The sequence below is a fragment of the Triplophysa dalaica genome, chromosome 5 (assembly GCF_015846415.1).
Source record: "Triplophysa dalaica isolate WHDGS20190420 chromosome 5, ASM1584641v1, whole genome shotgun sequence".
Classification (NCBI taxonomy): Eukaryota; Metazoa; Chordata; class Actinopteri; order Cypriniformes; family Nemacheilidae; genus Triplophysa; species Triplophysa dalaica.
In genome coordinates, this window is record NC_079546.1 from 19,080,937 (window position 1) to 19,102,562 (window position 21,626).

Here is a 21,626-nt window from a genome sequence, read left to right on the forward strand (position 1 = left end):
TTAATTCACAATTTAGAGTTAAATCTGAGTTTAAAGTAATGGAGCAACTGAATTACGTTTACATTTATGTTTACTGTAAAATTGAAACCTCAATTGATATCTAAAAATGTAACGCTGCAGAATTATTAAACACTTTCATATAATCCAGAATAAAGCCTAATCATGGCTGTTGGAACCGGCCAATTGAGTGTTTCCATTTACAAATTAATTCATATTCAACTTAAACAACTCCACCTTTTACAGCTCCAGTGGGCATCTCACAGGCAGACCTTCATGGCTGACATGTTGATGCACCTAACACACAAGGTAAGAGCAATATTTTGAATAAAGGTGAGGAAACTAAAAAACACTCAATTCACAACACTATTGCGCAATCTAAAATTTAAAAATATTAAATAATTTGTTCAATCATAGAGAACACCTTTTCTGTACTGAGATCCTTGGGGGACCACCAAAGACAACCACTCTTATTAATTTCATGCTCAGTATTAATTTTTGTTGTTCCAAATCTGTAAACATTTCTTTGTTCTGATGAATATATATGAATATAATATTTGAAAGAATGCTTGTAACAGTAACAGTTCTTGGGCCCCATTGACTACCATAGTATAACAAATACTTGTTTTTCTTCTTCTTCTGTCAAACACAAAATCAGATATTTTGAGGAATGTAGGACAGTAAAAAGTTCTGGGGCACCTGATTACCATTGCCATTTTTCTTACTATAGTAGTTATTTGGGTCTAAGAAATGTTTAGTTACAAGCGTTCTAACAAATATTTTGTGTGCAACCAAACATAGGTTTGGAACAACTAGAAGGTGAGTAATTCAGAACAGAATTTTCATTTTTGAAGCAATGCTGTATATGGTTGTTACTACCAAACTATTGGTATAAGCACATTCATGCTTGGCATGTGTGACGAGTCACCCCTGGCACAATCAGCGTCGCCATGGAAATGGGAGAAATCAGAACAACGCACCTGCAGCTTATCGGATTCCTCATAAAGGCTCGTTTACGAACCACTACAAAAGATACGGGAACAGACTCACGGGTGAGCAACGTCTCCCAGACAGGGAAGCCTAACCTCGCTGTCATTTCTTCTACCCTTAGGCTCCGACTGAAGAGAGCTGGTAAAGAACCTTCCTGGAGGAGCCAAACCACTTCCTGGAGCACCCGGAAGAAACAAGAACCTCCCGACCGGATATCCGACTCGTACCCACGAGGAAAGCGGGCCAACCGGCTTACCTGGCTGAAATAATTCCGAGAATTATAATAAACATACCCTCCGGGGCTACTAATTGCACTTCTTGTGTACTTGTCGTTGCTCTACCCGTGACCGCATGCTATCGGTATTGGGAGAGAAATGCATTTTATCTTGCAACCAATGTTTCACTAAGGGTACCCTTAACCTTATAAGTTAAGGTTTTCCTGGGCACATGAACAGTCACACCAACACTTGGACTACAGCAAGCATCCACATTGCATCCCCTTTTGACACCACTTTGAATCCTTATGTTTTCAAAAGAACAAAGATGTACTTACTGGAGATTGGTGGTTATGTCAATAGCCACTTTTCCAGAGTCGAGGATGTGCAGACCAGGGCTCTCAGGTCGATGCAGTAGCATACTTCTACCTAAGAGCCCAAAACAAAGACACATCTTCAGTGGAAACGCAGCTAATATAAAAAATAAATTGCCCATAGCATGATAACTGTTATTATACGTTTTTATTTTATTTCAAGTAAATACAAGTAAATCTTACCTAATCCATCTTTGCAGCTCAAGGAATCTCCCAGGCACACCATCAGAGCTGGTATCTCGATCCACCTAACACACAAGGTAAGAGCAATAATTTGAATAGGAAAAAGAAACACTATTCACAACACGATCTAAACCAAATATTAATATAACATTATATTTAACAGACCATGCCTTTTCTGTCCCAAGATCCTTGGCAGACCACCAAGAAAGACCACAAGGTAAGTTATTCTATACAAATATATAGTAATAGATCTTCAACAACAATTTCCACTCCAGCGCATTTCTTACCAGAAAAATTGTTAAGGAAGTAATACGGTACAAGAGTCTGTTAAAGAAGTCACACCTGAAGTGCGTGGTTTATGCACAACACAAGTGTAGGCAATCCCTTTGGAAATAATTTATTTACAATAAAGCACTAGCCTTGAGTATCTTGTTGCTTTTATAAAACAGTTATCAAGCAATACAAATACTATTTACGCAAACATATGCATCAATGCAAGTTGCATGAAGTAAAATCACTAAGTCTCCCTTCCGCAGGAAAAAACAGTCCTTGATAGACTATGAACAGCAACAGAATGATTTGTTTACATTTCTAATTGTGCTGCGCATTGGTACACAAAAACATTAGGTGCAGTAGTCATAGCTGTGCTTAACCATGAATACAACACAGCTATTGCCCAATCAGAATTAAGGACTGGACCTAACAGTTTTATAACATATTAATGTACATAGGTTGGATCATTTTATGAAAATGTGTTACATTTCATCCTAAATAACTTGACATGTTCTTGGTAAAATCCACCAAGACAAATTGTATAATACATCTGAAATTTTAAACCTCACAATAAATTTATATTTAAAGATGCTGCAAGACACGAAATTCCAGCCCTGGGTCCTTTACAAAATCAATGCACATTTATATTGTACATACTATTTATTTCTCAGTTTAAATGAGCTGCAAAATGCATCGTTATTAATGAAATCTACATACCAAATTTAATTATCTTCTTTATTGCTGCTGTAGAAAGGGCTATTATGGAAAAGCTGGAGAAAATGGACATGAAGATCAACAACCTGACTTCACTGGTGCAGTCTATAACAGGAAACAGACACGCTTTACACCAGATGGATGTGGCCAAAGAGGAAGAGAGTGGTGTCCTTCCTCTATCAAGCATTGCTGTTCTAGATAGGCTAGAGGAAAAACTTGCAGAAAAAGGATTTAGGCAGAGGATGGTAAGAATCGTTGACATTTTCAAAACATAACATTTCTTCTATATACCTTGAACCTGATTACGGTGGTGCCGAAACCCGGGAAAAAAGGTGCAGTGCCCCTGCCATGTCCCAGCCGGGTTCACCATTTGCGGACGTGATCCAGTCGCTCGCCGGTCTTCATCGCGAGGACCACCAAGCGCTGCTGAACCTTCGGGAAGACCAGGAAGGCCGTCTGGGCCAGGAGGCCGCCAACAGGGAACCAGCGGCCGGCTCCCCAGCGGTAGGTGTGCCGCTGCACAAGATGGGACCTCAGGATGACCCGGAGGCGTTTTTCGAGCTTTTCGAGAGGTATGCAGAGATTTCGGGCTGGCCACTCGACGTTTGGCCGCCACGGCTGATCCCCCTGCTGACGAGGGAGGCACAGCTAGCCGCCCAGCAGTTGCCAGTCGCAAACCTTCTTGTCTACGCAGACCTCAAGAAAGCCGTCCTACAGCGGGTCGGCCTGAGCCCTGAACAGCAGCGGCAGTGCTTCTGGTCCTTGGAACTGGGGGAAGCTGGCCAACCCTTCGCCATCTGAGGGCGGTCCTGAGTTCACTGAGAGGGGCTGGGCTGACGGCTAACCCTAAGAAGTGTGCAATTGGGTGTGTGGAGGTAAGGTATATGGGCTTCCACTTGGGTCATGGTCAAGTGCATCCTCAAAGTAATAAGACTTCAGCAGTTGCAACCACACCGAGACCCAAGACCATAAAGGAGGTGAGGCAGTTCCTGGAGCTGGTGGGATACTATAGAAGGTTTGTACCTTATTTTGCGGACCTCACCAGCCCGCTGACTAACCTCACTAGAAAGGAGGCACCGGATACCGTCCAGTGGATGGAGCCACGCCAGCAGGCTTTTACCCAGGTGAAGGCTGCTCTCTGTGGCGTGCCGCTATTGCACTCCTCTGAATTTTCTCTTCCTTTTTTCGATGCAGACGGACGCGTCGGATCGAGGCGTGGGGGCGGTTTTGTCCCAGGAGACGGGGGGTGAAGAATGGCCGGTGCTGTACCTCAGTCGGAAGCTCTCTAGGAGAGAGACGAAGTACAGCACCATTGAAAAAGAAGTGCCTGGTGATCAGGTGGGCCGTACTCACCCTCCGCTATTATCTCCTGGGGCGCGAATTCACGCTCCATTCGGCCATGCTCCCCTCCAGTGGCTCCACCGCATGAAAGACTCCAACGCGCGGATCACCCTGAGGTATCTGGCGTTACAACCCTTTAAGTTTCAGGTGATCCACAGACCGGGGTCTTAGATGGTCGTTGCCGACTTTCTCTCCAGGAGGAGGAGGGAGGCTGCAGGCCGGATGGGGCCTCGGCCTGAGTCGGGTGATGGGGGTATGTGGCAAGGGGGGCGTGGTTTAGTGACATCTGCACAGGAGAGGAGAGACACGGGAAAGACGGTAAGCAAGTAGGTAAATTACAGACTAAGAACACCTGCGTCTCTTTACAGTGATTGGTGAGGAGACTGCTTAAAGGCTGGCAGGATTCAGAGGAGATAGAGAGAGAGACTGGCTTGAAGACACAACCGAGCTACCAAAGGAGCTGAAAGGAATCTCATGGACAGAGCTCCGGAAAAGCAGTGTGATTTTTGACATTCTGAGTATTGTTAAGCGCAGTTTGTGTTAAACGGAACAGAATAAAAGATTCTCGTCTTTCAGCCCGAGCAGACCCCGCCTCCTTTCTTCCATATACCTTGAACCTGATTACAGTGAATCATTTTAACAAAATAAGAGAGATCATACCAAAAAGCATTCTATCAAAACCATACAGACACTTCTGGAAAGGGTTCAAATATGCCAAATATGTTGGAAAAACCATAAAATCTGCAGGACCTGGAGAATGTTTCTGAAGAACAGAGCTCAGTTTAACTGTTTAGAACAAAAAAGGGATCTGTGAACAACCTTTACAAAATAAAAAAAAAACAGTCATAGATCATCCAGGTAACCACACACAGTATTAAGAGCCTTATTATCACACATTTGAGATAAAGGAGAGAGAACCACAGGTCAAATATTAAACGGACTATAAATTCGTATATGCAATATTAATTATGTCTAACTTCTAACTTCTTTAACTATTAAGACTTGCAATGTTTTAGAACGAGGTCTCTTATGCTTACTACTGGCGCTCTATTATTAATAATGATTCTTAAAATCCATGTTAAAAACATGTTGGGGTGGTTTCCAAGACAGGGATTAGTCCTAGACTTAAAGAAGTTTAAGAGCTGTCCTAACTGAAAACAGCTTGCACTAACATATCTCAAAGTACTTCAGTGCCCTTTGTGTTGTCTCAAACTGCACACAAATAATGGTTTGTTTGTTCAAGCCACTTAAATGTTCTAATTAAACTGTCCTGGTCTAAATAATCTCTTTCTGGGAAACCACCCCTTTCTGTTATATTCCGAAACATTTTCTGTGTGGAAAGTAAACCATCACATATTTTCAGCATTATTTGATCATCAGAAATACTTTTTTTAACACTGTATATGTCCCATTCCTATAGAATGAGTATTCCTAAAGTCTGGATATGTATGGGGGGACAAAAAGAAAGATTATGCTGTTTTTTTTCCTTTCCGGGCTATTGCTTTAATATGTAAACTAAACGTTAAAATAAATCTTGAGATATAAGTGTAGCATACAAGCAGACTGTATTCATGGCAAAAGTCTAGTCATTCTTTAATGATTGTCAAAAACGGCTGAACAATTGAAGCTGCACATTTTTCAATACACAAAACTGTTTGTGTTTAGCATGAGAAAGTTTCTTACACATGTGACTAAGAGTGGGTTTCTTTTCTAATTCATTTGAGCACATTATTACATAGTCTGCTTTCATCATAAGAGGAGCTTGTGACGGGTGAAGCAATGACACATACACGAGGGGGTTAAACAGATGTGCCCCGAAGGGTATATTTATTATAAGTCCCCGGAGGAGACAGAAGAAAACAAAACAAATGAGGCTTGACTTCCGGGTTCTCAGGGCTTCCGTGAAGCTTCCTTCTTCTTTAGGCAGTGTTCTTCTAGTGTCGAGGGCGGTTCCCTCGATATAAGAACTCCACGGTTCGGTCCTCCTAATTGCCTTCCGACTCTGCAAAAGAGAGAAACCACATAAGAAGTCTGCCTTGTATGTAGAAATTGCTCACCTCCACTCCGTCTAAATGGGCTCTTTATAGCCCTGTGTTTAAGAGCCTCTGATGTCCGGCAGGTGTGAGGCTCTAATTCCTTCCGTCTCCATGGCGACGCTGATTGCACCAGGGGTGACTCGTCACAGAGCTATTAAATGGGCTAATGGTGCAAGTTTTTGTGCATTGTGTCATTTCCAAAGTTCAAGTGTCCATAACAAACACGCTGACATTAATAACTCAGAATTTCAAATGTCATAAAAAAAACATATTTTAAGGCTTTACGTCAGATTTCTTTAGGTGAACACATAAAAGCTAATTGTGGACAGTGCACACAAAAATGTATGTATAGTGCTATATGAACCATTTATGTGAATAAATCTTTAATTTCACTATGAGTTTAAATACAGATTTAAATCAATCCACAATAATGTTATTTTATTGCATACAACAATATTGCATGTTATGCATGGTGAGCATAACATATATTAAAAGCATTACAACTCAAATTTTACTTTAAAATGTACCTGTTGAAGGTTAACAGATTATCCCTCAGTGGTTGCCCCAATATGAAGAAGACTGTGTGGAGGATTTGCTTCAAAGTTTTCACGACAGACGTCGCACGGCAACTCAACTGGTGTGGAAGGGGATGGAAAAAAGGCCTTCGTAAAACAAACTTCTGAGCACTCTTAATAGGTAAGCTAAAATACACGCCATCAATTTAGTGCTGGGTTATTGAAATCCGGTCCTTGAAGGCCCGTGATCTGAATAGTTTATTTCCAACCCTAATCACACACCTGACCACGCTAATTAAGTATTCGATTGGGACTACTTCAAAATGCAGAACAGATGTTGAATTAGGGCCGTACAGTGAACTAAACTATGTTAGTTCACTACTATGGGCCTACAATACAATTATTAAATATAGTTGTTATGCACAGATCTCAAGTAAATTTTCTTTCTTGTGTCTTGTTTCGACATGGTTTACGTAATACGTATAGATTGAATCATGCAGGAAGGAAGAGCTTGACACGTCTGAACTGCCATGCATAATGCGTCGGTAATACTTCCGGGTGACTTTATATTCCAGGTATAACACTCCCCTTCCCTTATTTTCCACGTTTTTCCCTATGGACTGCCATTTGCACACGCTCCCTCACCATTGACTGTTTTCACCTGTTCCTCATTATTAGTTAATCCCCAGCACCTGTTTATTCCTCGTTCTCTGTTGTATTTAAGTTCTCCCCTTCGTTGTATTCCTGGTCCAGTATTGTAAATGTTTCATAGTGTTGATTTTCTCCTTTGTTTCCCTTGGATTAAAGACAACCATTTTGTGTACTATGTCGTCTGAGTCTTCCCAGCACGGACCTTGTGACACCGGGTGATGTAACCAGATGGAACAATTAACGTTTATTTTAATGTAACTTGAAATATGTTTGTTGACTTTTTTTATGAAATTATTGTAAATGTTTATTTTAACATACAGCTTCTGAAGCAGAGGCGGAAAAGTTTGTGAAGGACTTCCTTCGCTTGGCCCCAGGGAGGATATAATCATGTAATTGTTTGTTTGCTGTGTTCACTTGATGTGTTTATATGTTATAAATGTACGTTTTGTTAATAGTGTTTGTTTGTTATGTTTGTCTATTCATTCTTTTTCCTAAAATTAACGAGTGTGTGTTCTTTTTTCAACTATAGAATAGTGTGAAATTTATTTTTGGTAATTGTAACATGCATGAGGGAAGGTGTAGATTGTGTATTATGAAAATAATTAGAGAAACAAAATTATGTCGTTTAAAGAGCTGGAGCGGACATCTCGGCGAGGTATTGCATATGAGCAAACGCCCTAATATAGACATCATACAGACGAAAACCACGACCTCTCTCAGACGTCTCCGCGAGGTACGTGTGCTATTTGGGTACCATTTAGGCCAATTTGTTTTATAGACATGCTATTTTGTTAACGCGGCCTGAAGCATAGCCAACTATTAATGATCAGACATTTATTTTCATTGCAAAATTGTGTTTGGTTCAGACGCGACGCTTTCATCACGCGGTCTGCTTTTAACTTACTCAGAAAATGTTCTCGGTTTTTAAAGACATGCCGTTTATGTCCGATGTGTTTAACTTGCACACACAAAAACAATTTGTTGGCTTGTGTTCTGCCCTTCAGTATTGTATTATTAACTAACATGACCTTGCTATGTTTATGTATTATGTTTGTGCCCAGTTAAAATGCTGATCCAGGTCAAGTTTGGCCAACTGCAGAAGTATGTAAAGCTGGATTGTATTGAAGGACAGTTTGAATTTATGCAATTTCATGAAAAAGGCTTGTAAAATCTTACTTAATCTTTGCCCTACAAATACAGTTGTGTTCAAAATTATTCAACCCCCACTGAAATTGATTGTTGGTTTGACATTGATTATGATCATTCAGTCATCCTGCTTGCAATTAAATCAAAGAGGCACGTGTAGGTCAGACAAATATAACATAACATTTATAATGAAATAACCACAAATGTCTTTTCTGAGCTCACATCATTATCAGTTTTATTCAACCCCCAAGTGACATTCAATCTTAGTACTTAGTACAACATCCTTTTACAGTTATAACAGCTTTTAAACGTGAAGCATAGCTTGACACAAGTATCTTGCAGCGATCTACGGGTATCTTCGCCCATTCATCATGGGGTAAAGCCTCCAGTTCAGTCACATTCTTAGGCTTGCGCACTGCAACTGCTTTCTTTAAGGCCCACCAGAGGTTCTCAATCGGATTTAAGTCTGGTGACTGCGATGGCCACTTCAAAATGTTCCAGCCTTTAATCTGCAACCATGCTCTAGTGGACTTGGAGGTATGCTTGGGATCATTGTCCTGTTGAAAGGTCCAACGTCTTCCAAGCCTCAGGTTTGTGACGGACTGCATCACATTGTCATCCAATATCTCCTGGTACTGAAGAGAATTCATGGTACCTTGCACACGCTGAAGCTTCCCAGTACCTGCAGAAGCAAAACAGCCCCAAAGCATGATTGACCCCCCGCCATGCTTCACATTAGGCAAGGTGTTCTTTTCTTCATAGGCCCTCCTCCAAACATAGCGTTGATCCATGGGCCCAAACAGTTCTAATTTTGTTTCATCAGTCCACAGTACACTATCCCAAAACTTCTGTGGTTTGTCCACATGACTTTTGGCATACTGCAGTCGACTCTTCTTATTCTTTGGGGACAGCAAGGGGGTGCGCCTGGGAGTTCTGGCATGGAGGCCTTCATTACGCAGGGTGCGCCGTATTGTCTGAGCAGAAACTTCAGTACCCACATCTGACAAATCTTTTCTCAGTTCCTCAGCAGTCACACGGGGACTTTTCTCCACTCTACGCTTCAGGTAGCGCACAGCAGTCGAAGTCAGCATCTTCTTTCTGCCACGACCAGGTAGCGTCTTTGCCTTGAATTTGCGAATGATGCTTCCTATGGTGTCTCTTTGTATGTTTAACATCTTTGAAATCTTCTTATAGCCATTGCTCTTCCTGTGAAGAGTAATCACCTGTTCTCTTGTCTTCCTGGACCATTCTCTCGACCTCACCATGTTTGTAACCACACCAGTAAATGTCTAGAAGGAGCTGAGTATCACAGTCATTTTAAAGCTGCCTAATTGGTGCTTATTAGGCTTTATTGCTGCTCCCTGATATCCACAGGTGTTTTCAATACCTGATTGAAAACACTTCATTGAACCTCTGTTCTTCAGAGTGGTAGTCTTTAAGGGGTCGAATAATTATGTCAATGAAGAATTCACAAAAGAAACATTTACTACTGTATTACAAAACTAATTGATGTCATTTTAGTTGCATATGGTTATTTAAGAAGTCCTTGTAGGATTTCATTCTGAATACAATTACAAATGTACACTAAATTCCCTAAAACCATTTACAGCATTTGGGGTTGAATAATTTTGAACACAACTGTAAGAAGAGATGGGAGTCATGGAAGAGGTCTCCTTTGACAGGGGTATGGGAACCAAGGTCCACACTGGGGCAGAGTCAGTCATGAATAGATCAGTTTATTTCAAAACCGTCACGGTCTTCATTTTTGATACAACAATTACAGTTTGTGAACTTGACAAAATGTTTTTTAACTGAAACTTGCCACACAAGTCCGATTTTTCTGTGGACTGCTTGACATCCACCATCACTTCAGTGCTGCAATACTGTGCAGGTAAGCAGGAGGTGATGAGCAAGTTCACTTCTTGAGTGTTTCAGGAACATTTAAAATAACAAAACCCTTCTTTCAAATACGAAAAGATGTGCTACAAGAAGCGCCAAGGCACTAGGCTCCGCTGGGATTTGAACCCAGGATCTCCTGTTTACGAGACAGGTGCTTTGCCAGCTAAGCCACGGCGCCTACGCCCAATGCCTGCAGATCATGTGACTGAAAAGTAACAAAGGGGCAAAAACTCACAGTAAACTGGAGGAAAACATGCAAAGGGATGTTTAAGAGTTATTGAATGTGTGTACCCTCTTCATGTAGCAACATATCCTTCCCTAGTCACGATTTTGGGGAGTTTTCTGCAAACTAAATCAACCACGACTCTGGTAGGACTCGAACCCACAACCTTTGAATGCCCACATTACTCAATCTAGAAGTCCAATGCGCTATCCATTGCCCCACAGAGCATTGAATGCTCTTCCTGTCCCTGTTCATCAGGCATCAGGCGCAAGACAAAACTATTCCCAGGAGAAAGGAATAAATCTGTCTACAAAGATAAGGGAGTAGTAAACAAAGAGCACACACACTAGGCACCCCTGGGATTTGAAGCCAGGATCTCCTGTTTACTAGACAGGCACTTTGACCAGCTAAGCCACGGCGCCATGACCCGGAATGATCACAGCACATGTAACTGAAAAAACGAAAGGGGCCAAAACATGATGACAAAGTATCAAGTTGATGCAGAAGGCAGTCGACAGGTTGAAGCCCCATCTCTAGCAACTGAAAGGTTTGCAGTATTTTCCTCAACGTTTAGAGAGTATATTTTACCCCTGCACGCCACACATTATTCCTACGTCACGTTGCACACGCATCCAGCTTTTGCGAGGATTAATGCCCATCCATCATCTCTTAAATATTTCCAAACTTTGCAGTTTAAACGGGGTAATGAGTAAAACTACATGTCGAGGGGCAATGGCTAGGTTTCCCTAGTCTAAAGATCACAAAGGAATCACACAAACTTCCCAGGCACCTCTGGGATTTGAACCCAGGATCTCCTGTTTACAAGACAGGCGCTTTGACCAGCTAAGCCACGGCGCCAACTCCAAAAAGCGGTTTTAACAGGGTAATGAGTAAAACTACATGTCGAGGGGCAATGGCTAGGTTTCCCTAGTCTAAAGATCACAAAGGAATCACACAAACTTCCCAGGCACCGCTGGGATTTGAACCCAGGATCTCCTGTTTACAAGGCAGGCGCTTTGACTAGCTAAGCCACGGCGCCAACTCCAAAAAGCGGTTTTGTGATGACTGTGACTGACCAGTTACAAAGGGGAAAACAAACAATTAAGGAGAGATGGGAATCATGGAAGAGGTCTCCTTTGACAGGGGTATGGGAACCGAGGTCCACACTGGGACAGAGTCAGTCATGAATAGATCAGTTTATTTCAAAACAGTCACGGTCTTCATTTTTGATACAACAATTACAGTTTGTGAACTTGACAAAATGTTTTTTAACTGAAACTTGCCACACAAGTCCGATTTTTCTGTGGACTGCTTGACATCCACCATCACTTCAGTGCTGCAATACTGTGCAGGTAAGCAGGATGTGATGAGCATGTTCACTTCTTGGGTGTTTCTGGAACATTTAAAATAACAAAACCCTTCTTTCAAATACGAAAAGATGTGCAACAAGAAACGCCAAGGCACTAGGCTCCGCTGGGATTTGAATCCAGGATCTCCTGTTTTCGAGACAGGTGCTTTGCCAGCTAAGCCACGGCGCCTACGCCCAATGCCTGCAGGTCATGTGACTGAAAAGTAACAAAGGGGCAAAAACTCACAGTAAAATGGAGGAAAACATGCAAAGGGATTGTTTAAGAGTTATTGAATGTGTGTACCCTCTTCATGTAGCAACATATCCTTCCCTAGTCACGATTTTGGGGAGTTTTCTGCAAACTAAATCAACCTCGACTCTGGTGGGACTCGAACTAACCATTGCGCCAAAGAGCCTTGAATGCTGTTCCTGTCCCTGTTCATCAGCGATCAGGCGCATGACAAAACTATTCCCAGGAGAACGGAATAAATCTGTCTACAAAGACAAGGGAGTAGTAAACAAAGAGCACACACACTAGGCTCCACTGGGATTTGAACCTAGGATCTCCTGTTTACGAGACAGGTGCTTTGCCAGCTAAGCCACGGCGCCTACGCCCAACACTACAAATGTAAATGTAGTGTTATCATATACTGTGTGTCAAAAAGTTTGATTGATTTATGTACACCTGTCAAATTTTCTGTCCACCCTCATTTCATCTTCTCAGTCTCAACCATCCTCAGGGGAAACCCTACACCTTTTTTTGTCTTATAACGAACCACATCTCCTAAGGAGCCCTCATCCTCTTTTCTCTTCCAGAACGCAGGCCATGCCTCCAAAGTGCTCAGCATCGAGTTGGGGGGTATGCGTACTCCGGCGGCTGTCCCACTTTCTCGCTTTATGGGGGTGCGCTCTGGCCTCAGACCGGTTTCTGAGCTCGGCGCACTCACCAGTACTAAGGTAGAGTGTTTCGGGTTCGGATAGATCTGGCGAGCTCGGAGCCCGCTTCCCGGACAGCACGCCAAATACGCATAACCTTAATAACCAAGCTCTATCATTATCCCTATCAACATCACTGTTATCTGTTGGGGGGGACTTGTGAATGATATTGTTTGAAATTAAATAATATACTGCATGTCTTTAAACAGCACGTCAGTCACGTGACAAATGTTCAGACATCAGACATCAAGCAGACATCAAGAATAAAACCAAAAAACCTCATAAGATAAACGCAATGCATTCTGGGTATCATCAAAGCACAAAACTCATCCATGACTCACAGCATTGCAAGGCTGAAAGCTTTTCATTTGTTGGTCCCAACTGTTGAGTTTCATACACAGATTCTTGATGTTTGAGTCAAAGACCAAATGCAGACCTTTTAACGGTTTAAATGTAATTTCACTCAGTCTGTTGTAATAAAAAACAATGAGAAACTATACAACATCAGAGAAAACGCTTGTGAACGAATCTTATCACATTTTCTTTTGATGTTATTTGCTACAAAACTATGTTTTATATTAAACACTGTTTTAGCAGCCCCAAGAAAACTGGAATTTTACATATGTACACTATATACACTAAAGCAAACACTGATCACAATAACAGTGACTTTAAACAACAATAACACATCAAGTCATGGATGTTATGCTGCAGTCCCTGTGAAGCAGAAGTGGTGATCATCTTCAGTATTCTGACATATAATTCCAAGATGAATAGTGGGTTTAGATCATGTTTATCACTGTGAATTGCTTGGTGAATAAAAAGAGGATGTTCCCGTAAGTTTACGGTAGTTTGCTGGCAACCACAGCTGCCGGTATTTTTCCGTAATAACTAAGGAATTTGTATCTTCTCTTTTCTTTTCTGATATTAACTTTTTTATGGGTCACCACAATGCTGAAGAGTGGAGTCTGTGTTTAAGTCAAGGTCCGGCAATGAGATGCTGATGTCATGCTGCATGTTGCTTTGTTTAAAAGTGACTTTGATGTTTTTAATAATGAATTAGAAAGAAATAAATTAAGTAAAAGTAATGTTTTCACTTTTATGCATTTGTACCAAGTTTTCATTTAAAAAAAAAAATGCTGTTAATATAAAAGACTCAAATGTATTAAGTTCATGCCAGCTAGAAGTTTGTGCCCTGAGTTTTAAACTGCAAAGCTGTTTACGTTCTTTTCCTGTATTTTTTACAGAATTTTACTGGCTACCACAGCTGCTGGTATTTTTCTGTAAAAATAACGGAACAATTTTTAAAGTGTACTGTAAAAGAAACTTAAATACAAATATAGTGCATATAGGAGGGAAAAATGATATTAAGATGTTTTTAAAATTTAGTAGAGGGTATAACCAACCAAAATTGCCTCCATGGAAATGAAACGTAAGTGTGACAACAAGAGGAGCACATCTAGGAATAGGGAGGAGGAACACCGATGTTCATCTCATACAAGGCAGTGTAGCACAGTATTTCAGAAGAGGTAGCCCCACCTTTACATTATCAAGTTGATCAATAACTTCATCATTCAAGCACTGAATGCTCTTCACACTGTGGAGAGACCAGAGTACATTGATTTATTCAGATAGAATTACCCTCCATGCATTTGATGTCTAGAATAACATTGGGAAGCGTGCTTGATGATAAGTATATTACAATGAAAAGTACGAAACCCAGTCTTCCGCATGACAGGCGGAGACACTTTCCACTATACTAACGAGGACAGGCATGCAGCGGTGTCTGTTTTGCCGAACTGCTGGTGGCGAAGTTGTGCCCGAATGCAACCTATAACTCGTTGCATCAACATATGAAAAGAAATACTTGAGGTTCTTTGGGTCACATTCAAATAATTCATACAAAAGTAAGTGGCAAATGGATCCAATGAATTGCTGTTCGGGATTTTGGATATGTGCAGGAGCAAGGCTGAAAGCTGGGATCAAAAGAATGTTGTGGTGAAATGAGGGGTTCGTTGATGATTAAATTTGGATATATGAAACAGTAGGCAGTCGGTAAGAACTGAGTGAGATGGATTCTTAAATCAGAATTAAGCACTCGACAAAGGTTTGAATGATGTCCAATATACTGAAGAGCTTGGTGGATATACAGATGTGGTTTTCTGCAACAAGTTAAACCAAGAACAAACTTAATCACATGAATATACAACGTTTTCCCATTAAACATATCTTAAACACTGCAACACTGTAACACAATTACCACACAACATTACTAATTCAATATATATAAGAGGTAATTATCCTCTTAATGTCTGCAAGAGGGCCCTACTAGCATGCAAATGTTGTATAGTTGCAGCTTTCCGGACTGAACATGGGCTCCCACATGTCCAATAATAATGCGGATAGGCAATACTAACAGTTAAAATATAAACATCTTACAACAAACAGCATGGAAGCATTAAGGAATGTACAGAATCGAGCATGTTATATCAACAGAGCTTTGTGCATAATAACGAGAGATATGAACAGCTATCACTTACTTCACATTTACGCACACTGTAACCCAATAAAGTCACTAGCTCAGTTGTATCTGAGTGGATTAGAGTACATTTACATTCACATTTAGTCATTTAAAAGACACTTTTATCCAAAGCGACTTACAGGTGGGGTAGGCAATGGAAGCAATTGGGACAGCATAAGTACAACAAAAGCATAAGTGCAATCAAAAAGAAGGCTGGTCTCATATAACCTAACACAGTATACAGAGCTAAGTTAGTTTTAAGTTTTAAGTTCGCTAAGTAGAGAAGAAATAGAAGTCAGAAAAGATCAGTCAGATGTTGATGGAAGAGATGTGTTTTTAGACGTTTCTTGAAGATGACTACAGAATCTGCAGATCTTGTAGCAGCGGGCAAATCATTCCACATAGGCGGAACAGATCTGGAGAAGGTACGAGAGAGAGATTTTTTACCTTTTTGGGATGCCACCACAAGTGGTTCCAAGTTGGCGATTGCACCGGTTTTTTGATGGACGAGAACTTCAACTCTTTAGCCCCTCCCAGATGGAATGTTTAGGGAGGTGCCCGCACCAAAGATCTCCCCTTTAAACATTGCGGTGCGACAAAGGAAGCATGCTGGTTTGAGAACAGGTGGGTGTAGCTCGAGTTTCTCTTGATCTAAGCATTAAAACGTCGGCCTTTTCCAAAAGAATGTCTTTTTACAAAGAATTACAAAGAAATGAATTAAGTAAAAGTAATGTTTTCACTTTTATGCATTTGTACCAAGTTTTCATTTTATAAAAAGAAATGCTGTTAATATAAAAGACTGAAATGTATTAGGTTCATACGCAGCTAGAAGTTTGTGCCCTGAGTTTTAAACTGGAAAGCTGTTTACGTTCTTTTGCTGTATTTTTTACGGAATTTTACTGGCAACCACAGCTGCCGGTATTTTCCTGTAAAAATTACGTAACATTTTTACAGTGTACTGTAAAAGAAACTTAAATACAAATATAGTGCATTTAGGAGGGAAAAATTATATTAAGATGTTTTTAAAATTTAGTAGAGGGTTTAACCAACCAAAATTGCCTCCATGGAAATGAAACGTAAGTGCGGCAACAAGAGGAGCACATCTAGGAATAGGGAGGAGGAACACCCATGTTCATCTCATACAAGTCCCAATATTTATGGACCTGCCTGCAGGTTCTATACTTTATTTTGTTGTAACAGGTGTCTTATTGTGCACTATATAAGGATTTGTCTTACCTGAAATAAATGAGTTTAAAGCTGGATGCCTTTGTGTCTAGTTCTTGTGCTCCCAGATCTGCAGAAGAATTCTCTCACAACATCCAACCTATTTCTAATTTGATGTAAGGGTAATCCAAAACACAGAAAGAAACTGCGTGTTCGAAAGGAACCTGAAGTTTAACAGGTATAAAGGGATTTTTATGGTTATGTTACCGCAATTTTGTAAGCCGCGGAATACCTTGAAAATGGTTATCGGCCCATGCCTAAATACAAGACGGCGCTTGTTTGCTGCACACAGGGTTCTTGGTGGGATGTAGGTGTGTGGGAGGGTGTGAAAGTTTGCTGGTGCAGATCCAGTGATAGTCATATAGACAAGCATTAGTGACTTGAATCTGATACGAGCTTCAAGGGGTAGCCAGTGGAGAGAAATGAAAATGGGTGTCACATGAGCCCGTTTTGGCTGTTGGAAGTTTAGGTGTGCTGCTGCATTTTGAACCAGCTGGAGCGGTTTCATAGCGTTTGCAGGAAAACCAGCAAGAAGAGCATTGCACTAGACCAACCTTAAGATGTCATGGGCCTGGACAAGGAGTTGCGCCGCATGGTCAGTGAGAAAGGGTCTAACCTTTCTAATGTTAAATAAGGCATATTGCCATGACCGCGTTGTCTTTGCAATGTGATCATTGAAGGACAGCTGTTGATCAAATATGACGCCGAGTTTCCTGGCTGTTTTGAAAGGAATGATTGTGGTATTGCTTAAGTTTGATTTTGAGATTGTTATGCACCATGGGTTGTGCCAGAAAGACGAGTAGTTTTGTCTTGGCGGGGTTCAGCTGGAGGTGATGCCCTTTCATTCAAGCTGAGATGTCTTCTAGGCAGGCTGTAATGCAAGTATCAACTGGGTGAAACGAGATGTAAATCTGGGTGTCGTCAGCATAACAGTGATACGAGAAGACATGTGCCTGTTTGATGGGTCCCAAGGAAGTTGTCTATATGGAAAAAGCAATGGTGACAATCAACAAAAGAAAGCTTCAAGCTGCAATGCATGCTGGGTAACATCATAGTAGAAAACTCATTCATGTCTCCCAGCATGTATTTGAGTTGATCTGTTTATCTTTTTTTTTTTTAAGTTTGATGATTGTCACCATTGTTGAGGTTTTCATGATGACTGTTGATGTCAAAGTGTGCCTAGTAAATTGCCTGTTTATTTATCACAACTAATATTATGGAAGCAAAAAAATATTATGCAAGCAAAAAACAGCATATAGTTTAAATCATATATTTCATTAGATTTCCTCAATGTATAGTTGTTTGGCTGAAAATGTACACAGGACCATTCACAGCATTCCCCCAAAACGTTTTGATTGGCAAATGTTTTTTGGTCCTACGCCTTTCACATATGATATATACTTATAAAAATATTATTTGACCTTTATAATTCTTTGTTGCTATCAGAATGTGAAGAGACTTCCAAACAACATGACAAATAATGATTCTGGACAGGATCACCCCCCCCCCTGCTTTCAAATAAAGCCTATCTCTGCAAGCCTGTGAGAAAACGAACCGATCAGACTTCGCACCCCTTCTGACGTAGGCAACCGTACTTATTATAAAATTACCGCCCCTTTTTCTGAAGTTGTCCACCCATAATTCTGCCGCCATTTTTGTTTTCGCAAGCTACATGCCTGAATTAGTTCTGACACCATGGCAAAAGTAAGAAAAGCAGAACAAAGCATGCTTACTGTTCTGTTGTTTGCTGCACAGAGCAGCACAGAACACTGTTCCCAGCCTCACAGGAGACAAGAGATTACAAGGATCGTCCTGTGTTCCGTTACTATCACTTAGAGAAAACACGATGCATTTATCTTGTGTACCTTAACTTATAGTAAGCAGTGTGCATGGTTTGTCAAGCAACGGGTTTGACGTGCTGCTTTCATTCACCTTTTGTTCTTCGTAGCCTGTAATCCCATGAGCAATTGTGAAAATGGCCAGTTGGGTTGCAGGAGTGAAAAATTCTGTACAAAACAGAATCGATACTATCACTTTTGTAACCCTCTGGGTGTGGATTATATTCAATTCAAGTTTATTTATATAGCGCTTTTCACAATGTGCATTGTTCCAAAGCAGCTTTTCAGGGGCAAACAGGAAAAACACAAAAAAGGTAAAACACAGCACAGTGCATGGTGTTTATAGAATGAGCAGGATCATTCTCATAAATAATATCTAATTAATGAATAATTAAATAAATGCAGTCTCCCGGTGAGTAAGCCAACACTGCCCTGCTGTTGCGAGGAACCCAAACTCCAATGATTGATTAATGGAGCAAAAACCTTGGGAGAAACCAGGCTCAGCCGGGAGGGCCAGATCCCTCTCTGACGTGTCATAGCTGCACTCAGTGTCCCCGAGCAAATATCCACGAGGAAGAGGGAGAGCCCACCATTCGCAACCCAGAAAGTCCCACTTGCCGAAAACCGTGCAGGTTCAACCCGGTCCCACTCCACGATCGACACCAGAAAACAGAGGAACAACCAGGGAAAACAGTAATGGCATGTTGTAACTTTATTCCTCTGTTGTCCGATATCGACCACAAAACAAGGCAAAACGGGACCCACACAGCCCCAGCAAATGAATACCTCAACCACAACCAAAGAGCCCCCTCACTCCCCACAAACACCCATCCAGGAACCTCCAATCAGGGCCACTGAATGCAGCTATAACTTCAAACTGCTGACATGTGATGTGAGTTTAGCATTAAATACCAAGTATTGTAATTTCAGCATTAATGTGACAAGTAGTCCGTCTTTGCTCTTGGTTGGAGATGAAGTGGTCTAAGCTGTGATGGTCCGATGGTCGTATTTCTCTTGTGTGGTGGTGGAATTGCCTTAGATGTAGCTGGGATGGTCAGTCAGTCTGCAACTGTAGCTGACGTAATCTCTACTTGGGGATGGGCATATGTCGATCATCTGGACCTGGCTGAATTTCTTCCTTCCTCGGAATGGGCATCCCGAGGCGGAGGCAGAAAGAGAATAAACAGGGCCCTAAAACCGATCCCTGAGGTAATCCATAATTTACTTGCGTGAGATTTGACAATTTCCCATTTAAATGGACATATTGATATCTGTATGTTAAGTAAGATCTTTCTTCCGTTCTCAGCCCAGTGCAATAGGCCTCTGCAGGACTATGCTCGGGAGGTTGACGCCAGGAGGGCATCATTCCCCGAGGTGCTTGTGAGTGGCTACCTAATGACTGGGATGGAAAACCCACCATCTTTTCCTGAGCGGGATGAGTTGGTGTATCAGCTGTTCCCACAGTTAGTGGAACGGCTGCAGCTTCGAGAGGAGTGTTACAAAGACTCCTCTCCCAGCTGTTTGGGTCCATCCCAGAGGACCATGTGGTGGGTACTCTCACCTTGGGGAATTCCACACCGTCCTCCTTCTCACCTCCTGTAGTCCCTCCGCCGCTGACGGACCTCGGTGGCAAAAGGGGGAAACAGGAATCCTGGGGGTCCTCTTCTGAGGCCTCCAACCCAGAGCCAGACGCGCCCTTCACCTCATTCCTCCTGCCGACCACCAGACGGGTGGGTCGGCTAAAGAAGAAGAGGCAACGGGCGCAGTTCCTGTTGTTCCAAGTCCCAAAGATTTTTTGAGGGGCGGCGTAAGGGCAGGACGGTCCGATCGGCAAGTTCGGCCGTCAGGTCCCCTCAGCAACCGGTACCCAGCCCGGTCCAGCAGCCATCACCAAGCCTGGTCCAGCAGCCGCCAGAGAGCACTGCCCAGCCGGCATTCCAGTCCGTGTCCAGTTCAGCCATCCAGCCGGTGTCCGCTCCAACAATCCAGCCGGTGTCTGTTCCGGCATTCCAGCCGGGGTCTGTTCCGGCATTCCAGCTGACGATCCAGTCGGCATTCCAGCCGACGATCCAGTCAGCCTTCCAGTCATGGTCCACTCCGGCATTCCAGGCGGCAGTCCTGCAGGGGACAATGACAGTTCCCCCCAGGACTTCCCCAGTCAAGCCCCCCGGGCCTCGGCCCCACAGACTAAGACTTCCCCACCCAGTCCCACCCCTGGAAATCCCCCCATGTACTCTTGTTTGACTCACCCCCCTCCCTTGTTTGTTATTCTTATTGTTATTTGGAGGTACAACAGTGAGCTTTCTTCTTCCATTCCCACCTGACAATTTAAAAACACATTATACAATAAGGATCTAGTATTGATGAACTTGTTGATTACTGTGGCGAGGCGCTGAACCAAGGTTCAGCGTCGCCTTGGAAACGGCATAAAAGCCGCTGTCCTCGTTTGACCCCCAGCGCGACAGAGTTAGGGAGACACGAATTAGAACGACCTACCTGCACGAGCACGGACTGGCGGACATTATATTATGAGCACCCCGGGTGACACCTTTTCTATTGTTTATTGTTGAGTTGTGCAATAAATGCCCCACTGGGGTTGTTCGTATCACCCTTCTGCCTGTGTCGTGTCTCTCACCTCGTTACATTACGATTTTCACTGAAGTGTCTTCTTACCCATATTCTATCAACTCTTCCCAGTGCATTACTGTAAAAATGAGATGTAGCCTAGGCTCTAAGGTTGGAATGCAAAGAGAAATGTTCAATTATAATTATCCATTGAAATGACTTCCAATTTGCACAGCTATTCACATGTTTGTTTCTGTTCTGGTTGACAGTACACTGTAAAAAACAACCTATAAAATCTACTCAATAAAATTGAGGTAACAATTTGCACTTACTTTAAAGGAGTATATTCTACCCCATATTTTTGAGTAAAGAGTAACTAAATTTATAAGTTATAACAAACTAAATTAAATTGGATCAATTTTACCTAATATATTATACAAGTAATTACTTAATAAAATTGGGTAGTGTTTACCCTTTGACAGCAGGTATTGCTCTTCTACCTAATTATTATTAGTGATATATAGCCAATATAAATAATTAAATGTTACTCATTAAGAGATGGTTGAATTTACTTAAAAACGGTGAAAGGTCATTGCAATAAAAACATTTCAATGAACACTTTATTTTGTAAACACTG

The 21,626-nt window shown here is 41.8% G+C and overlaps 6 non-coding genes across 6 annotated transcripts; all 6 read right to left on the bottom strand.

Moving 5' to 3' along the window:
• Positions 1 to 10,439: 10,439 nt before the first annotated feature.
• trnat-cgu (transfer RNA threonine (anticodon CGU)) lies at positions 10,440 to 10,512 on the bottom strand. The gene has a single exon. It is a non-coding gene; the product is annotated as a tRNA-Thr (tRNA).
• A 393-nt stretch (positions 10,513 to 10,905) lies between these two features.
• Positions 10,906 to 10,979, bottom strand: trnat-agu (transfer RNA threonine (anticodon AGU)). The gene has a single exon. It is a non-coding gene; the product is annotated as a tRNA-Thr (tRNA).
• Positions 10,980 to 11,341: 362 nt separating this feature from the next.
• On the bottom strand, positions 11,342 to 11,415 carry trnat-ugu (transfer RNA threonine (anticodon UGU)). The gene has a single exon. It is a non-coding gene; the product is annotated as a tRNA-Thr (tRNA).
• A 107-nt stretch (positions 11,416 to 11,522) lies between these two features.
• Positions 11,523 to 11,596, bottom strand: trnat-ugu (transfer RNA threonine (anticodon UGU)). Its single transcript has one exon. It is a non-coding gene; the product is annotated as a tRNA-Thr (tRNA).
• A 426-nt stretch (positions 11,597 to 12,022) lies between these two features.
• trnas-cga (transfer RNA serine (anticodon CGA)) lies at positions 12,023 to 12,095 on the bottom strand. Its single transcript has one exon. It is a non-coding gene; the product is annotated as a tRNA-Ser (tRNA).
• Positions 12,096 to 12,441: 346 nt separating this feature from the next.
• On the bottom strand, positions 12,442 to 12,514 carry trnat-cgu (transfer RNA threonine (anticodon CGU)). The gene has a single exon. It is a non-coding gene; the product is annotated as a tRNA-Thr (tRNA).
• Between the last annotated feature and the right edge of the window lie 9,112 nt (positions 12,515 to 21,626).